This window comes from Protopterus annectens, chromosome 15.part0 (assembly GCF_019279795.1).
Source record: "Protopterus annectens isolate FY-2018-M chromosome 15.part0, PAN1.0, whole genome shotgun sequence".
NCBI lineage: Eukaryota > Metazoa > Chordata > Ceratodontiformes > Protopteridae > Protopterus > Protopterus annectens.
This window is the reverse complement of record NC_056749.1, coordinates 364,228,665-364,244,224: the sequence shown is the minus strand read 5'-3', so window position 1 is coordinate 364,244,224 and position 15,560 is coordinate 364,228,665. Positions and strand designations below refer to the sequence as shown.

The 15,560-nt window shown below is 42.0% G+C and overlaps 1 protein-coding gene across 1 annotated transcript in view; it reads right to left on the bottom strand.

The window, feature by feature from the left end:
* The window catches only part of LOC122789830 (putative bifunctional UDP-N-acetylglucosamine transferase and deubiquitinase ALG13), a 2,262,889-nt gene that overhangs the window by 2,005,003 nt on the left and 242,326 nt on the right, over nt 1–15,560 (bottom strand). The gene's annotated exons all lie outside the window — the stretch shown is intronic.

Sequence of the window (15,560 nt, the reverse complement as noted above, 5' to 3'; positions counted from 1 at the left end):
AAAATTAGAGCAGTTGTCTTTCAAGCTTACATGGTTGACTTCTTTATTAAATGAAAGCAGTCCCATTATCAAACTGTCTCTGTGGCCTAATAATGACTGTACGTGCCTATTGACTACATCAAATTGCAAGTCACAGCTGTTCCCAGCACAGTAACATGAAAGCACTAGTGAGCTTTTGGTTTGAATTTATTCACCACCGTAAGCAACAAGCTTCACACACTTAGCCAAGTTAAGCTTCTCACCAGCTCTTACTCTAGCAAATGTTTCTGCTGACATAACACTGCACTTTGAATCAGTATCAACTTTGAGCTCTACGGGTCTCCCATTAATCCGAACAGTACAAAATAATTCATTCTTTGCTCACAAATCTACTGCACTGACTTTCATCAAGCACTGACACACCATCAACGTAAAAGATAGGGTGTCAGCTTTCTAACTGATCAACTTGTCTCTTGGAATGTTACTTAATAAAAGAACAGACCTCTTGATTAACAAAACCTTTGAAAACGATTCCACTTTTTACACCTGTGGCTTGACTAAAAGCTAAGCACTTCTCTCTTATAGACTCATGATTACTACCACAATTACGACAGCTGACTATGAGGCTAGGTGAGGGCACATGCTTGGAGTTTGCTGACTCACCCTTGTGCTTCACTGAGCATGTCCACTTTACAGAACACACCTTAGACTTAGCTCGAAAAGTTCTGGGTTTCACTGAAGTTGGGGCTGTGGCAAGTCCACCCTACGGCCTGTATCTTTTAACCACATGCTGCATACTATCAACATTAGCGTTGGAAGGTGCTGGAAGCATGCATTTCTCATTTGTAAGCATGTTTGTGTGCTCTGTGAGCTTGTATACTTGATGAATCTCATTGGCCTTATTCAAAGTTAAATCATTGTCTCAAAGCAAAGTCTTTCTCACTGCATCATCTTTAATACTTATGTCTCATCAGCTCATTCCTTAATTCACCATATCTAGACATTTTAGCCTATATTCTGAACTCCGTTATATATGCTGCAAAACTTTCACCAGGCTTTTTGATCTCGTGTAAAATATGTGCCTTTCCATCGTAATATTCGTTTGGGGATTACATGTTTCTCTAAATTTACGTTTTAAGCACTCTGGGTATTCCCTTGTTTCAGCAGGTACCCCTATATTATGGTTACCCCCTCCCCTGCATGCACAGCAGGGTGCATACACAAAGGAAAGTTTTCTTTCAATGGCTTCTGACTTAGTTAAATTAAGCAGGATAAATGCCTTTGTACATGCGTCTTAGTCAGAAAATGCAGCCTATATGAAAATCTTTTACACTTGCTCAAACACCCTCCAATTTTCTGCAGTACTATCAAATACAAGTGGAGCAGCTCTGCAAAATCCTTCTGCCATGCCAACAAAGTATGCTTAACCACAAAGCAAAATATGGCCCTTGTAATTATGTATGAACATGCACACATACCACGTATTTATAACATTCAAATGCACAATACATGATTCAAAATGCTGCACTTTGTGAAATATTCTTTGAAATGGCTGTACTTTGTGAATTAACTGTCATATAATACTGCACAAACCTGCTAACACTTTGTACACTTCGGATACTTTGAATAGCTTTAATTGATGCAAAAAAGTAGCATACTGCAAAAAAATATGGTAGTTTTCCTTATTTCATACATTTCATGCAATTCGGATATAGTTTCAAACACTTTCTTTTATCAACATGTTGCAGTGTTGGACATTTCAATGAACTAGAAATTCGTTTCAAGCATTCTGATTGCTTCATTTTATATTCGTTGAGTAAAAAAAAAACATTTAAGTGAGTTTTAGCACCTGGAATTCATTTCTGACCGAGTCATTTGAGCAGTATGGATGATCCACTCCTATATATTCCTCCAACTAAGTGAGAGCCTCATGGTCTTGACTTTGGATCCCATTCTGACACCATGTGACTCATTTTGTGTAGCTAGTTAAGACAGAGGCTCTGGTGCTCGTTTATATACTTTATTACATACAAACACATCAGGATTGATAGCAGGAACATAAAATATAAACTGACCGAATACTACACATACATACTTAACACCTCTGCACCTCACTACAAGATGGAAGTCTTGCTTGCACATGCTCAGTATTTAAATACACGTGTTAGTACACAGGAAAGTTTCGTAAAGGTACATACATGTACAGATCTACAGTTTTGACCTGTTCTTTCGAGATAGTAGGTAGAGGACTGGTGTCAGGTATGCTTTGGGGTATGATTGGTGGACACAAGGAAATGACATTTTCGCCCAACTTGTCTGCTAGCAGATTTGTGATATCTTCAGGTTCAATATGAGTGGTACCATCCATAATTAATTCGGCACAAAGTTGGGCATTCCCTGTTAGGTTACATATGTAACTAAAGAATGCTTTGCGATTATCCTTAGCTAGAGATGCTAATTTACTTTTATAATTAGCTTTACAGGACTTTACAAGATGTCCAATTTGTTTGTTCAAGCTATGGAAAGTGGTGTTTTGCTGAGACTGTTCTCTCGTTCTTGGACATCAGTTTAATTTTCTTGCTATATAATCTATTTATGGTAGATGTCCACAGGGTGGCTTTTTTTTGTTTTTGAAGTAGAGACCTGTTCAGGTATGGCAAAGTCTACACACTTGTACACCAAAAACACCAAAAAGCACAAACCAGGAAACAGCGAAAATTAGTGAACCAAACCCCAAGACAGCAGCAATAATCCAAGTAAAAGAATTTAGCACTTTCGTCTTTCTTGTACACAGACATCTTCAGAATTAAAAACTTTGGTGTCATCATATAAATACACAACTCAAAGTCTTAATTAGTTAACAGACAGTAGTCCCCACCCCTGCTACAAAGCTTTAAAACTAGTTTAACTATTAACCTGCTGGCAATAAAAAGCACAGTAACCTTACATACAAACAAAACAGTTACATGATCATTGTATTAAATACATACATTTAAGTTTAAAAAAGGGGGAAAGTGTTATTTTATCATTCTAACAAAGAAAAAAATTTTAAAATTTAACCTGACCTGCCATTTCATCTCAATAAATTCCAAGTATGCATCTGTTGGACCCTCTCTTTGTCCCAGGTCTACATGATCTATAACAGAAAACTTGAAAAAATGGTAAGGAAATTCTTGTATGTTCCTATATAAAGCATTATTTACATTTTTGTTGGCTATGTCGTAACAATGTTAGTAAATTCTTTGTTTGAAGGCTCTCTTGGTTTTCCCAACATAGGAGCCATCACAGGCCTGGCACAACCCAAGATATACTACCCCTTTAGAGTAACAATAATATTTTTTCTTTGGTCTGATTTTTCCAAAGTTCCTAATAGTGACACCTTCTGTGTCTAACATGTGTCTGCATTGGGGCATCTACCCTATCTTCGGTGTCATACCTAAGGTAGTAGCCACCCCTGGGTCCAGACTAAAAATATCACAGTGCCTATGAATGATGTATCTAATATCATATTATATGGTAATACCATCACTCTTCCAAACCCAGGTTCAGTCATGTTGTCCCTTCCTTCCAATAAGTTGAGGTCAATACTCAACAAGCTGTGGTAGACACCCTCCCTTCTCTTAAACTTTACTTCATCCATGATGTTCTTAATAAATACTTCAGGATAACTTCTCTAAACAAACATACCCTGCAGCACTGTACATTCGCTTAAGTCATCTGAGCTGGATATCATCCTAGCCAATATGACGTATTGACCCATTAACCAGTGCTTTCTTCTGGTGGATGGGATGCCAGCTGCTGAAATGCAGAAAGGAGTTGGAAAAAGTTGGTTTTCAATACAAGGGTGAAAAAAGTTTATGGTCATAGTCCTTTTAAATTGTAACATCTAAATAATTCAATCTATCCTTGTCGACTACCATAGCAAATTTCAAAAAGGTGGTTGTGTTGTTTATGTATTCAAAAACAACTCTTCCACTTTTTCCATCCCATCCTTCCAGAATACAATATCATTCAAATAGCTTCCGTACAGTGCCCAGGATTCTCTATAAATGGAAGCAAGGATGAAAAGATTCTCCCAATGGGACAACACTATTTGCAAATACTGGGGAGCAGCAGGCCCCCATTGCTACCCCTTGTGTTTGCCTAAAAAAGTTGCCCCTCAAAGACAAAAAAATTGTTTTCCAACACCATTTCCATGCATGTTCTTAAAGTACCTATGGTGTTAGTGAACAAATAGTCAGAGAACCATTCTAATCCCTGTTCGTGTGGTATAACAGAAAAGTCACATATGTCAATAGTGACCATCAACAACCCATCATCATAAAGTTCCTGCTTTATTTTCGACAAGTCCCAGGAATCTTTAAATAAGGCCTTGTATCCAAACCATGCTTCACTTTGGAATCAATTAACTTTGCTATACAGAAAGTCTTCGATGCAATGGATGGAATTTATTGAGATGAAAGTGCAGGTCAGGTTAGATTCTACAATTTTTCCTGGTTTGAATGATAAAATAACACTTGCCCCCTTTTTTAAATCTATGTATTTAATATAATGGTCATGCAACTTTTTTATTTGTATGTAAGGTTACTGTGCTTTTTATTGCCAGCAGGTTAATAGTTAACCTAATTTTACAACTTTGTAGCAGGGGCGGGAACTACTGTGTGTTAACTAAGACTGAGTTGTGTATTTATATGACAACACCAAAGATTTTAATTCATTCTGAAGTCTATGTAGAAGAAAGACGAAAGCGCTAAATAAAATTCTTTTATTGGATTATTGCTGCTGTCTTGGAGCTGGTTCATTCATTTTTGCCATTTCCTGGTTTATGCTTTTTGGTGTTTGTGGTCTGAAGAATGGGAGGAGAATGACTACCTGACATGCAATGTGTGGATATGCAGCAGTTACTAAAATCCATTTCTCACTTTCAACTGCTGTTGCACTTTTAAACAGTAAGGTTGACAACTTTATCAGCAGTAACAGTGACAGGACTAGCGAGGCTGGTCCAAGTAGCCTTTCTCAAGGTTCGGACGCCTCCACTTATTACCCCTGCACAAAGAAATGGTTCTGGCATTGTCCATGAACTGAGTGAACCTGAAGTTGCGCTCTCTTAATTCTGGAGATAATGGTATGTCGCATAACCAGTGAGGTAACATCGACACCACCAATGGCTCAGTGTTTTCTGTTACTGAATGGCTTGAACAGAATATCATCTGGGGGAATGAAGCAATGTGAGAAATACTGTCAGCGGTGGCAGTTTGGACTCAAACATTTTAGGCAACTTATGCTTCCATATAAGAAGCTACAGTTAGAAAACAATTTAAGCGAGTGCCTTAGGCGGGAACATGTTCTCAAAGGGCTACGGATGTGGAAGTACCCCACCGGCTTGACCAAAGACTCCTTATTACATCAGGACTTACTTGCTTTATTTAATGAGCAAGGATGCGAGTTGAGACACTTAATAACCGATAATGTCAAAAAAATGGCTGTTTTAAATAATATTCGTCAACTAGATCGTGGTATAAAAATGGATTTGTTTGTTCATAAACTGAATAAGTACAACAATGTTATTAAGGATGTGGAAAAAACTAAAGGGTAGGAGGGACAAAAAAACCTATATGTGACAAAGCTGATTATGAAAGGGGGAAAGCCTGCCTGGACCCACCTCTGGGCCAACAAAGTAATTATTGGACAGAAGTAGGTTTCCTACCTTTCCTGTAACTAGTGTTCCAGATACAGATTTGCTGCATCCAGGACTGCTTGTAAGCTTCTGAGCCCCCCAAGCCTTTCTGCATTGGAGGGAAGCCTTCTAGCTCATCAGTGGGAGTGGTAAGCATTAGGTAACCTGTCTACCACATAAGGAGTGGTTCTGGCCCAGAATTTGTAATTATTGGCCATTTGGGCAATCTTCCATCTCTCTCAACTTTCTGATTTGAAAGCCTGCATTTGCACTTTTCTGTCTTGTAACTCGTCTAGTGCAGATACAGATTCTTAGTTTTAGCACTTAAATTTGCTTATTCATACTCAGCACTTGTTCAGAACTTGTAAGCACTAAATAAGCTACTAATTACTATAGCACTCAATCTTCCTCATTAACTAAAGAAAAACAGCTCTTGTACTCACTTTCCTCACTTATCTAGAGGAAAATAGTTTTTTATTCAGGCATGTCCAAGGGTCAGCTCCCAGTGTTCTCCCCTATCTGATGAATCTGGGCATCTTGAGGCAATGTAGAAATTGCCTCATGTACACAGACAACCCTCTCCTCCTACCACCCAACACTACAACCTGTGAGAGATGCACTTGTCTAGCCAAGCTGGAGGCAAAGCTCTCACCAACCAAGACTGAACCTGACAGTCATGAGGAGAAGATAAACATTTGCACAACACCACACTCATCAGACAGTCTCACTACATCTACACCACCAAAATCCACACAGAAACTCAAAAACATTCGCAGAGGCTCTCAATAATAATCTGCCTAAGCAACAGAGACCTCCAAAGCAGAAACACAAGCAACCTCCATCCCCCAACACAATGCAAATGACGCAGCCCACAGATTCAGTGCGCCACTCAAACAGCGAATAAGGCAAAACAACATACCCAACACACTAGTCAAAGGTGACTCTATAGTCAGGCACATTGATGTCCCACTCACCAGGCTAAACAAGGAGAAGGTTACAGTCAGCCGTCTGTCGGGTGCCAGGATCCGCCACATAACCCACACACTCAGGTCATTCCACAATAAGTACAAATATGACTCTGTCATTGTCCACGTTGGTGTGAATGACCTGAGACATACCTCCCTGGACTACATGAAAAGAGACATGGAAGAGCTCTGCAATCTTGTAGCCCAGACAGGTATGACCCTAGCCCTGAGTAGCATTCTGCCATCGCCCAGAATGATACCGCAGTACAAGGACAAAATGACTGATTTCAACAATTGGCTAAGCTTCTGGTGTCATTCAAAGGGGATCCAGTATCTGTCTGCTTGGGATGACATGGTCGACAGACCACGATGCTTTGCCAAAGATGGCCTGCACCTGTCGCCCCTACGATTCCGGATACTGGCTAAAGCTCTTGCTGCCCCTATAGTGCCTTTTTTAGGCAGGGTTCAAGTAACAAATTCACCACCATAACAGGAACAGGTAAGCAAAAACTGAGGGTAATGCTACTCAATGCTAGAAGTCTAAACTTCAAAATGCACTCACTCGAGGCACTCCTTAAAATGGAGAACATTGATATCTGTGCAGTGACTGAGACCTGGTTCAAGGCTCCAGAGAACACCCCTGCACTACCAGGCTATAACTCATACCACACTTTTCGGCTATCTAACCTGGACCGAAACACCAAAGGTGGGGGTGTGTCCATATTCAGTAAGGATATCCATACCTCCAGGCTAGTTGCTCAGCATAATGCATCCGAGGTTATCCAAGTGCAACTAACTCTTGGCAAAACTGCAATCCAAACTGTAGCTTGCTACAGATCCCCCACCATGCCCCAGCATTCCCACTCCTCTTTTCTTGATGTACTGGAAAATATTAGGGTTCAACCAAACATGCTAATAATGGGCGACTTCAACTATGCCACCATTAACTGGGAAAACTACTCGTGTACTAACTCCTTAGCACAACACTTTCTGGAATTCATAAACTCCAATGCCCTAGATCAACTTATCCACACCCCCACCAGGGGCAACAATATCCTAGTCCTAGTCATTACCAACATGAGTGACCGGTGTTCCACACCTGAAGTCAACTCCTCGTTGGTCCGATCTGACCATAAGCTAATCACCCTCGCTATCCACATCCCACCCCCCATTGAGGAAACCAAAGTAAGAAATTTCTCCATAGCCAACTTCATGCTTCTTAAGACAGAAGTAGTGAACTTCATGACACCCATGCAGATGGACAATACAGTTACAACTGCTGAATCCTACACAAATGCGCTCTATAAGCATCTACATGAGTGCATTGTTCGGGGCTATCCCAAACAGAACCAAGACGCTATCCTCCAAAAAAAAGTAAGCCAATCTGGCGGTCCCCTGACAAACAAACTATACAACAGAAGGAAGAAACTGTTGCAAAAGAGAGCAAAATCCCATGAGTGGAGGAGCTCCCTGGTCAGCCTCAGTAAGAAGCTGAGATCCCTTATAAGATCCTCCAAAGCTAGCTACGAAAATAAAATTGCCACTAATTTAAAGGACAACCACAAAGCATTCTATAGCTATGTCAAGAATCTCAATGGCAACACCCAGATCTGCTCTGAGTTACAGCACAAAGGCATAAAAATTACAGAACCAACTGATATTGCCAACATCCTGGCAGATAGGTTCCATGCTAACTTTACCCCCCCCCCCTCACCTCCTAAAGGGCCCATATCTATACAGGAAGAATGCAGTCTCCCTGTAATCACAACTACGCAGGTGAAAGCTGCACTCTCTAAAGCCAAAAACACAGCATCCATGGGACCGGACAACATCCCAGGCTGCGTTTTACATGAACTTCAGAATGAACTGGCTCCCCACTTAAGCACCATGTTCAATAATAGCCTTGCATCAGGCTTTCTGCCCACTGAATGGCGCACAGCAACAGTTATCCTACTCCGCAAAGGGGGAGCCACCACTGATCCCGGGAACTATAGACCTATTAGCCTGACGAGCCTTGTCTGCAAAGCCATGGAACGTATCATGGAACTCATAAACAAAGACATTGGTAACCTCCAAACTCTGGATCCCACCCAGTTCGGGTTTGTGAAAGGCAGATCATGCCCCCTGAACCTGATCGACTTCTTTGAGGCAGTCACCAAAGCCGTAGATGAGGGTAAAGTGGTTCACACAGCCTATCTTGACCTCGCCAAGGCTTTCAACACCATCCCCCATTCTGGGATTATAGATAAACTCAATGAACTAGGCATAAATCCCTACATCACAAGATGGGTTGCCAACTGGCTCACTGACAGAACCCACACTGTAAAAGTTGCAGACTCCAAATCTGACCTCAAACCAGTAACAAGTGGAGTACCACAAGGTTCAGTCCTGGGACTGGCTCCTGTTTGGTATCTACTTCTCTGAAGTACAGGCTAACACAGAAGGCCTCTGGCTAACAAAGTTCGCAGATGACTGCAAATTAGGAGCCATAGTCAAGTCCCCAAATGATGTGAACATCCTACAGAAGGGCCTCTCTGAGACGGATGCCTGGTGTCAGAGCCATGGACTCAAGTTCAATGCCAAAAAGTGCAGTGTCATCCTCTTTGGTAAAAACTCTGTACCCATGAACTACCACATAGGCAGCAATCTACTTAACACCGAATGCTTGATAAGAGACCTTGGGACCCAGGTGGACAGTAGTCTCTCCTTTGATCGTCACCGCCACAGTAGTCAGGAAGTCCTTCTACGTGGCACACCTCATCATAAAAGGGTTCTCGTCCAGGAAAAAAAAAAAAAAAAAAGAGGTCATCGTTACCCTCTACTCATCACTCGTTAGACCCATTATAGAGTACAATGCCCCTTTTGGAATGTACCTCAAGACATCTGCAGCAGCTGGAAAGGCCACAGAAGTACCTCACAAAGAGGATTACTGGACTCAAACAAATGCCCTACACTGACCGCCTCAAAAAACTCCAGCTTTACTCCATAGCATATCGCCTACTCAGAGGTGATCTCTGCCTAACATATAAAGCTATGTTAAACCCAGAGCTGCTGGACATGCTACACCTAAAGAAATCCCAATCCCTCCGAGCTACACGCTCTAGGGACCTAAACCTTGTCACCACAATAAACAGGACATGCTGGAGGGATAGATTCCTATCCCAGAGACTTCCCATACTCTGGAACAGGCTACCCATCTATGTCAAGCAAAGTTCTTCATTAGCACCCTTCAAGAAAAATCTTGATGAGTGGATGGGAAATAGGAAATACACCCCGGGGATCACTTCTGTGTCTCTGCTCGTCAGTGGCACAGGAAAATAACTGAGTGGCGTAAGCCAGGGAACCTTGTTGACTAGGCTTGCATAGATCCTTGGGCTGATAGCCTAGTACCTACCTATGAAGATATGGCAAATAATGATGTTGAAACAAATATTGATAGTAATTGTGAGGATAACCCTTTAGAGAACCCTCCACCGAGATGCTCTCCGTGAATAATGAATCAGAGGGGGCAAGGCCAGGATGGGTCGAGGCAGAATTTTTATCAGTATCAGAACTCCATGAGGGGGGAGGGGGAGAAGGAATCAGAACTACTTTTACAGGAGGAACTGACCCCTAATGAACACAATGTGGATGGCGAGCTTTGCAACATCATTTCAAACAGGTCAAATTACTTTAAAATTTATAATTTGAGTCAGACGCATTGGAATGGAATGGGCCAACCTATTTGAAAAAGGGCTCAATTTTGTTCTAACAAAAAAGGCAAATGTTGAAACGCTTATACAGCTCAAAATTTACTGTAGGAAACTGAACTTTGGATTGTATTTCAAGGACAATTATACCTTTACAAACAGGGAACAGAATACAAAAAGACCTAGTACCTTTATACCCCCTGCACATGCTATGATGCATCTTTTTGAGAAGCTGTGTGAGCTAAACATCAGGAAATTAAACAAGTATCCCAGTGAATTGAAAGTACAGAACAAAACAGTAGAGGAGTACAAGATATTACAGCAAATTATCAGTAATAAACAGATTAGGGTAATGAAACCTGATAAGGGTGGGGGCCTGGTAATTATGGATGTGAATGATTACCATCAACAAAATGTTGGAGATTTTGTACAGTGATGCATATGTAGAGGTTTCTCACAATTAATTGAATTTAGCCTACCGAAATATTGATGTGGGGTTGGATGACCTGTTATTAAATGGGCAAATCAAGATAGAGGAACATACCTTTTTATACACTGCACATCCATGGATCCCTATGATTTTTTGGGATCTCCAAAATTCACAAGAACATTACCAGTCCCCCACTACGTCCAATAGTTGATGCCAATGCATCAAAAACCTTCTGTATAGCAAAGTTCATTGATTCCAAAGTGAAGGATATTTTGGATAAAAAGGCCATACTTATTTAAAGATTCCTGGGACTTTTGGTCTAAAATAAAGCAGGAACTTTATGATGATGGGTTACTGATGGTCACTACTGACATATGTGACTTATTCTCGGTTATACCACACGGACAGGGATTAGAATGTTTCTCTACTTGGTCACCAACACTGATTTTGACTGCAATACCATAGGTACTTTAAGAACATGCATGGAAATCGTGTTGGAAAACAATTTTTTGGTCTGAGGGGCAACGTTTTAGGCAAACACAGGGGGTGGCAACGGGGGCCTGCTGCACCCCAGTATTTGCAAATATAGTGTTGTCCCAATGGGAGAATCTTTTCATCCTTGGTTCCATTTATAGAGAATCCCGGGCACTGTACGGACGCTATTTGGATGATATTGAATTATTCTGGAAGGATGGGATGGAAAAATTGGAAGAGTTTTTTAAATAGATAAAAACAACCACCTTTTTGAAATTTACTATGGTTGTCGACAAGGACAGATTGAATTATTTAGATGTTACAATTAAAAAGGACTACGACCATAAACTTTTTTCATCCTTGTTATATAGAAAACCTACTTGTTCCAACTCTTTGCTGCATTTCAGCAGCTGGCACCCCAATCCACCAGAAGAAAGCAATGGTAGAGTTAATATGTCAAATTGGCTAGGATATCAGGCTGGGATGACTTTTTATGCGAATGTACTGTGCTGCAGGGTATGCTGTTTCAGAGAGGTTATCCTGAAGTATTTATTAAGAACATAATGGATGAAGTAAAGTTTAAGAGAAGGGAGGGTGTTTACCACACCTTGAGTACTGACCTCAACTTACTGGAAGGAAGGGACAACATGACAAACTGGATTTGGAAGAGTGATGGTATTACAGTATAATATCGACTTCTATGACATTAGGGGCATCATTCATAGGCACTGGGATATTTTTAGTCTGGACCCAGGGGTGGCTACTACCTTAGGTATGACACTGAAGATAGTTTATAAGAAAAAGGAGTCCTTTAAGGGATTACTGGAAAGGACAAACTCCCTGAATGAGACTGGAGGTAGTTACAAATGTGGTAGATGCCCCCAATGCAGACACGTTAGACACAGAAGGTGTCACTATTAGGAAAGTACAGTTGCGTACACTTACCATAAATGTAGACGTTCAAGTGTATTCACTGTTGCAGTCATCACACTTGGGTTATCTGCCTGCAGGTATCCCTCAGTCGGCCCGAATACCAGAGTCTTGGGAGTTCTGCATCAGATGCTGTCACCTCTTCCATAACGTCAGAACATCAGGGGTATAAAACATGCAGCAGACACCATTACATCAGTTTTTCTTGCCCCAGATGTCAAGAGCCCCCAAAATAGGAAGCAATTACATAGTGTAAAAAGTAAATACCATAGCCATAAGATATGGCCAAAAAGAGGATAGATAGAAAGTCTAGAAAAATCAGGGGGCTGGAGTGAGGGTAACCAGGACTGCAACAGTGAATACACTCGAACATCTACAATTATGTTAAGTGTACACAACTGTACTATGTTCTGTGCGTTTCACTGTTGCAGTTATCACACTTGGGTTGATTCCCAAAGCTGAGTAAGTGTAGAGGCAGTCAAGAAGTAGTAGGGCTGACTAGAAGGCTTTGTAAGATTGCTGTAGCAAATCCAGCTCTGGATTTAGAAAGGACAGTTAAGTGGTAATGCTTGAAGGTGTGTACCTAACTCCAGGTTGCAGCTTCCAGGATGTCCCTGGTAGGGACTCCCCTGAGAAATGCAGTAGAAGATGAGGTAGCCCTAGTGGAATGAGTCCTGATCCCCTGTGGGGTAGGTTTTTCCATGGTGTTTGTAGCAGAAATTGATGCAGTGTGCTATCCATTTGGAAATGGTTTGCTTTAAAAGGGCCTTGACCTCTGCCCCTGTAGCAAAGGTCACTAACAGCTGGTCAGATTTTCTGAAAGGCTTAGTCCTGTCAAGGTAGAACCTGAGCTGTCTGTGCACGTTCAAGGAGTGCAGGATCCTCTTCCCTTTATTCTTAGGATTAGGGAAAAAGGTTGGTAAATAGATGGATTGGTTTAAGGCCACACTGGATACTACCTTGGGCATAAATGATGGGTTAGTCCTGATAGAGACCCTGTCAGACTGGAAAATAATGAAGGGTTCCACAGCCATTAGTGCCTGTAGCTCAGACACTCTTCTTGCTGAAGTGATGGCTAGATGTAAGGCTGTTTTCCAAGAGAAGAATTTTAACTCTGCTGTAGCAGCAGGTTCAAAAGGGGGAAGCATGAGCTTCTCTAGTACAAAGAAAAGGTCCCAGGCAGGGGTGGGAGCTCTCCTGAGGGTTCCAGTTAGGGGTCGCCACAGTGGATCATCTGTTTCCATTTCTTCCTGTACTCTGCATCATGCTCTTTCACACCAACCGCCTGCATGTCCTCTTTCACCACATCCATAGACCTCATCTTAGGCCTTCCTCTTACCTGGCAGCTCCATCCTTAGCATCCTTTTCCCAATAAACCCAGCATCTCTCCTCAGCACATGTCCAAACCAGCACAATCTCGCCTCTCTTGCTTTGTCTCCAAACTGTCCAACCTGAGCTGACCCTCTAATATACAGATTCCTAATCATGTCCATCCTAGTCACACCCAGTGCAAATCTTAACATCTTTAACTCTGCCACATCCAGCTCTGACTCCTGCCTTTTTGACAATGCTACAGTCTCCAACCCATATAACATAGCTGGTCTCACTACCCTCTTGTAGACCATCCCTTTCACTCTTATTGGTACCAGTCTGTCACAAATCACTCCTGACACTCTTCTCCACCCATTCCACCTGCCTGTACTCTCTTCCACACTCACCATTACTCTGAACTGTTGATCCCAAGTACTTAAACTTATCCACCTTTACCAACTCTACTCCCTGCATCCTCACCATTCCTCTGCCCTCCCTCTCATTTGCACACATGTTCTGTTTTAGTCCTGCTGACCTTCATTCCTCTCCTCTCTAAAGCTCATCTCCACCTCTCCAGGGTCTCCTCAACCTGGTCCCTACTCTCACTACATATCACAATGTCATCTGCAAACATCATAGTCCACGGGGCCTCCTGTCTAATCTCATCTGTCAACCTGTCCATCACCACTGCAAATAAGAAAGGGCTCAGAGCTGATCCTTGATGTAATCCCACCTCCACCTTAAACGTATCTGTCACTCCCACCACAGTCCTCACTAATGTCACACTACCCTTGTACATATCCTGTACCACTCTTACATACTTCTCTGCCACTCCCTACTTCCTCATACAATACCACAACTCCTCTCTAGGCACTCTGTCATATGCTTTTCTCTAAGTCCACAAAGAGACAATGCAACTCCTTCTGACCTTCTCTGTATTTCTCCAACACACTCAGAGCAAATATTGCATCTGTAGTGCTCTTTCCTGGCATGAAACCATACTGCTGATCACTAATCATCACCTCCCTTCTTAACCTAGCTTTCACTACTCTTTCCCATAACTTCAAGCTGTGACTGATCAATTTTATCTCTCTGTAGCTACTGCAGCTCTGCACATCACCCTTATTCTTAAAGATAGGTACCAAAACACTTTCTCCACTCCTCAGGCATCCTCTGACTTTCCAAAATTTCATTAAACAATCTGGTTAAAAATTCCACTGCCATTTCTCCTATGTACCTCCATGCTTCCACTGGTATGTCATCTGGGCCATCAGCCTTTCCATTCTTCATCCTCTTCATAGCTGTCCTTACTTCCTCCTTGCTAATCTGCTTCACTTCCTGATTCACTATCCCCACATCATCCAACCTTCTCTCTCTCATATTCTCTTCATTCATCAGCCCTTCAAAGTACTCTTTCCATCTACTCAACATACTCTCCTCACTTGTGAGTATGTTTCCCTCACTGTCCTTTATCACCCTTACCTGCTGCACATCTTTCCCAGCTCTGTCCCTCTGTCTATCCAATTGGTACAGGTCCTCTTCTCCCTCTTTAGTGTCCAATCTCTCATACAACTCTATATGCCTTATCCTTAGCCTTCACCACCTCCCTCTTTGCCATGCGCCTCATCTCCTTAGACTCATGTCTACTTTCTTCATATCTGACAATCCCACTTCTTCGCTAGCCTCTTCCTCTGTATACTCTCCAGTACTTCCTCATTCCACCACCATGTCTCCTTGTCCTCCTTCCTCTGTTCAGATGTCACACCAAGCACCTTCCTAGCAGTCTCCCTTACTAGCTCTGCTGTAGTTACCCAGCTATTCGGTAACTCTTCATTGTCTCCCAGTGCCTGTCTTAACTCTTCCCTGAACTCCACCTCACAATCACCCTTTTTTAACTTCCATCATTTAATCCTTGGCACTGCTTTCACACTCCTCCTCCGCTTCTTGATCACCATCATCATCCTGTAGACCACCATTCTATGCTGCTTAACTACACTTTCCCCAGTCACTACTTTACAGTCTCCAATCTCCTTCAGACTGGCCCTCCTACATAGGATATTATCCACCTGTGTGCATCTTCCTCCACTCTTGTACGTCACCCTGTG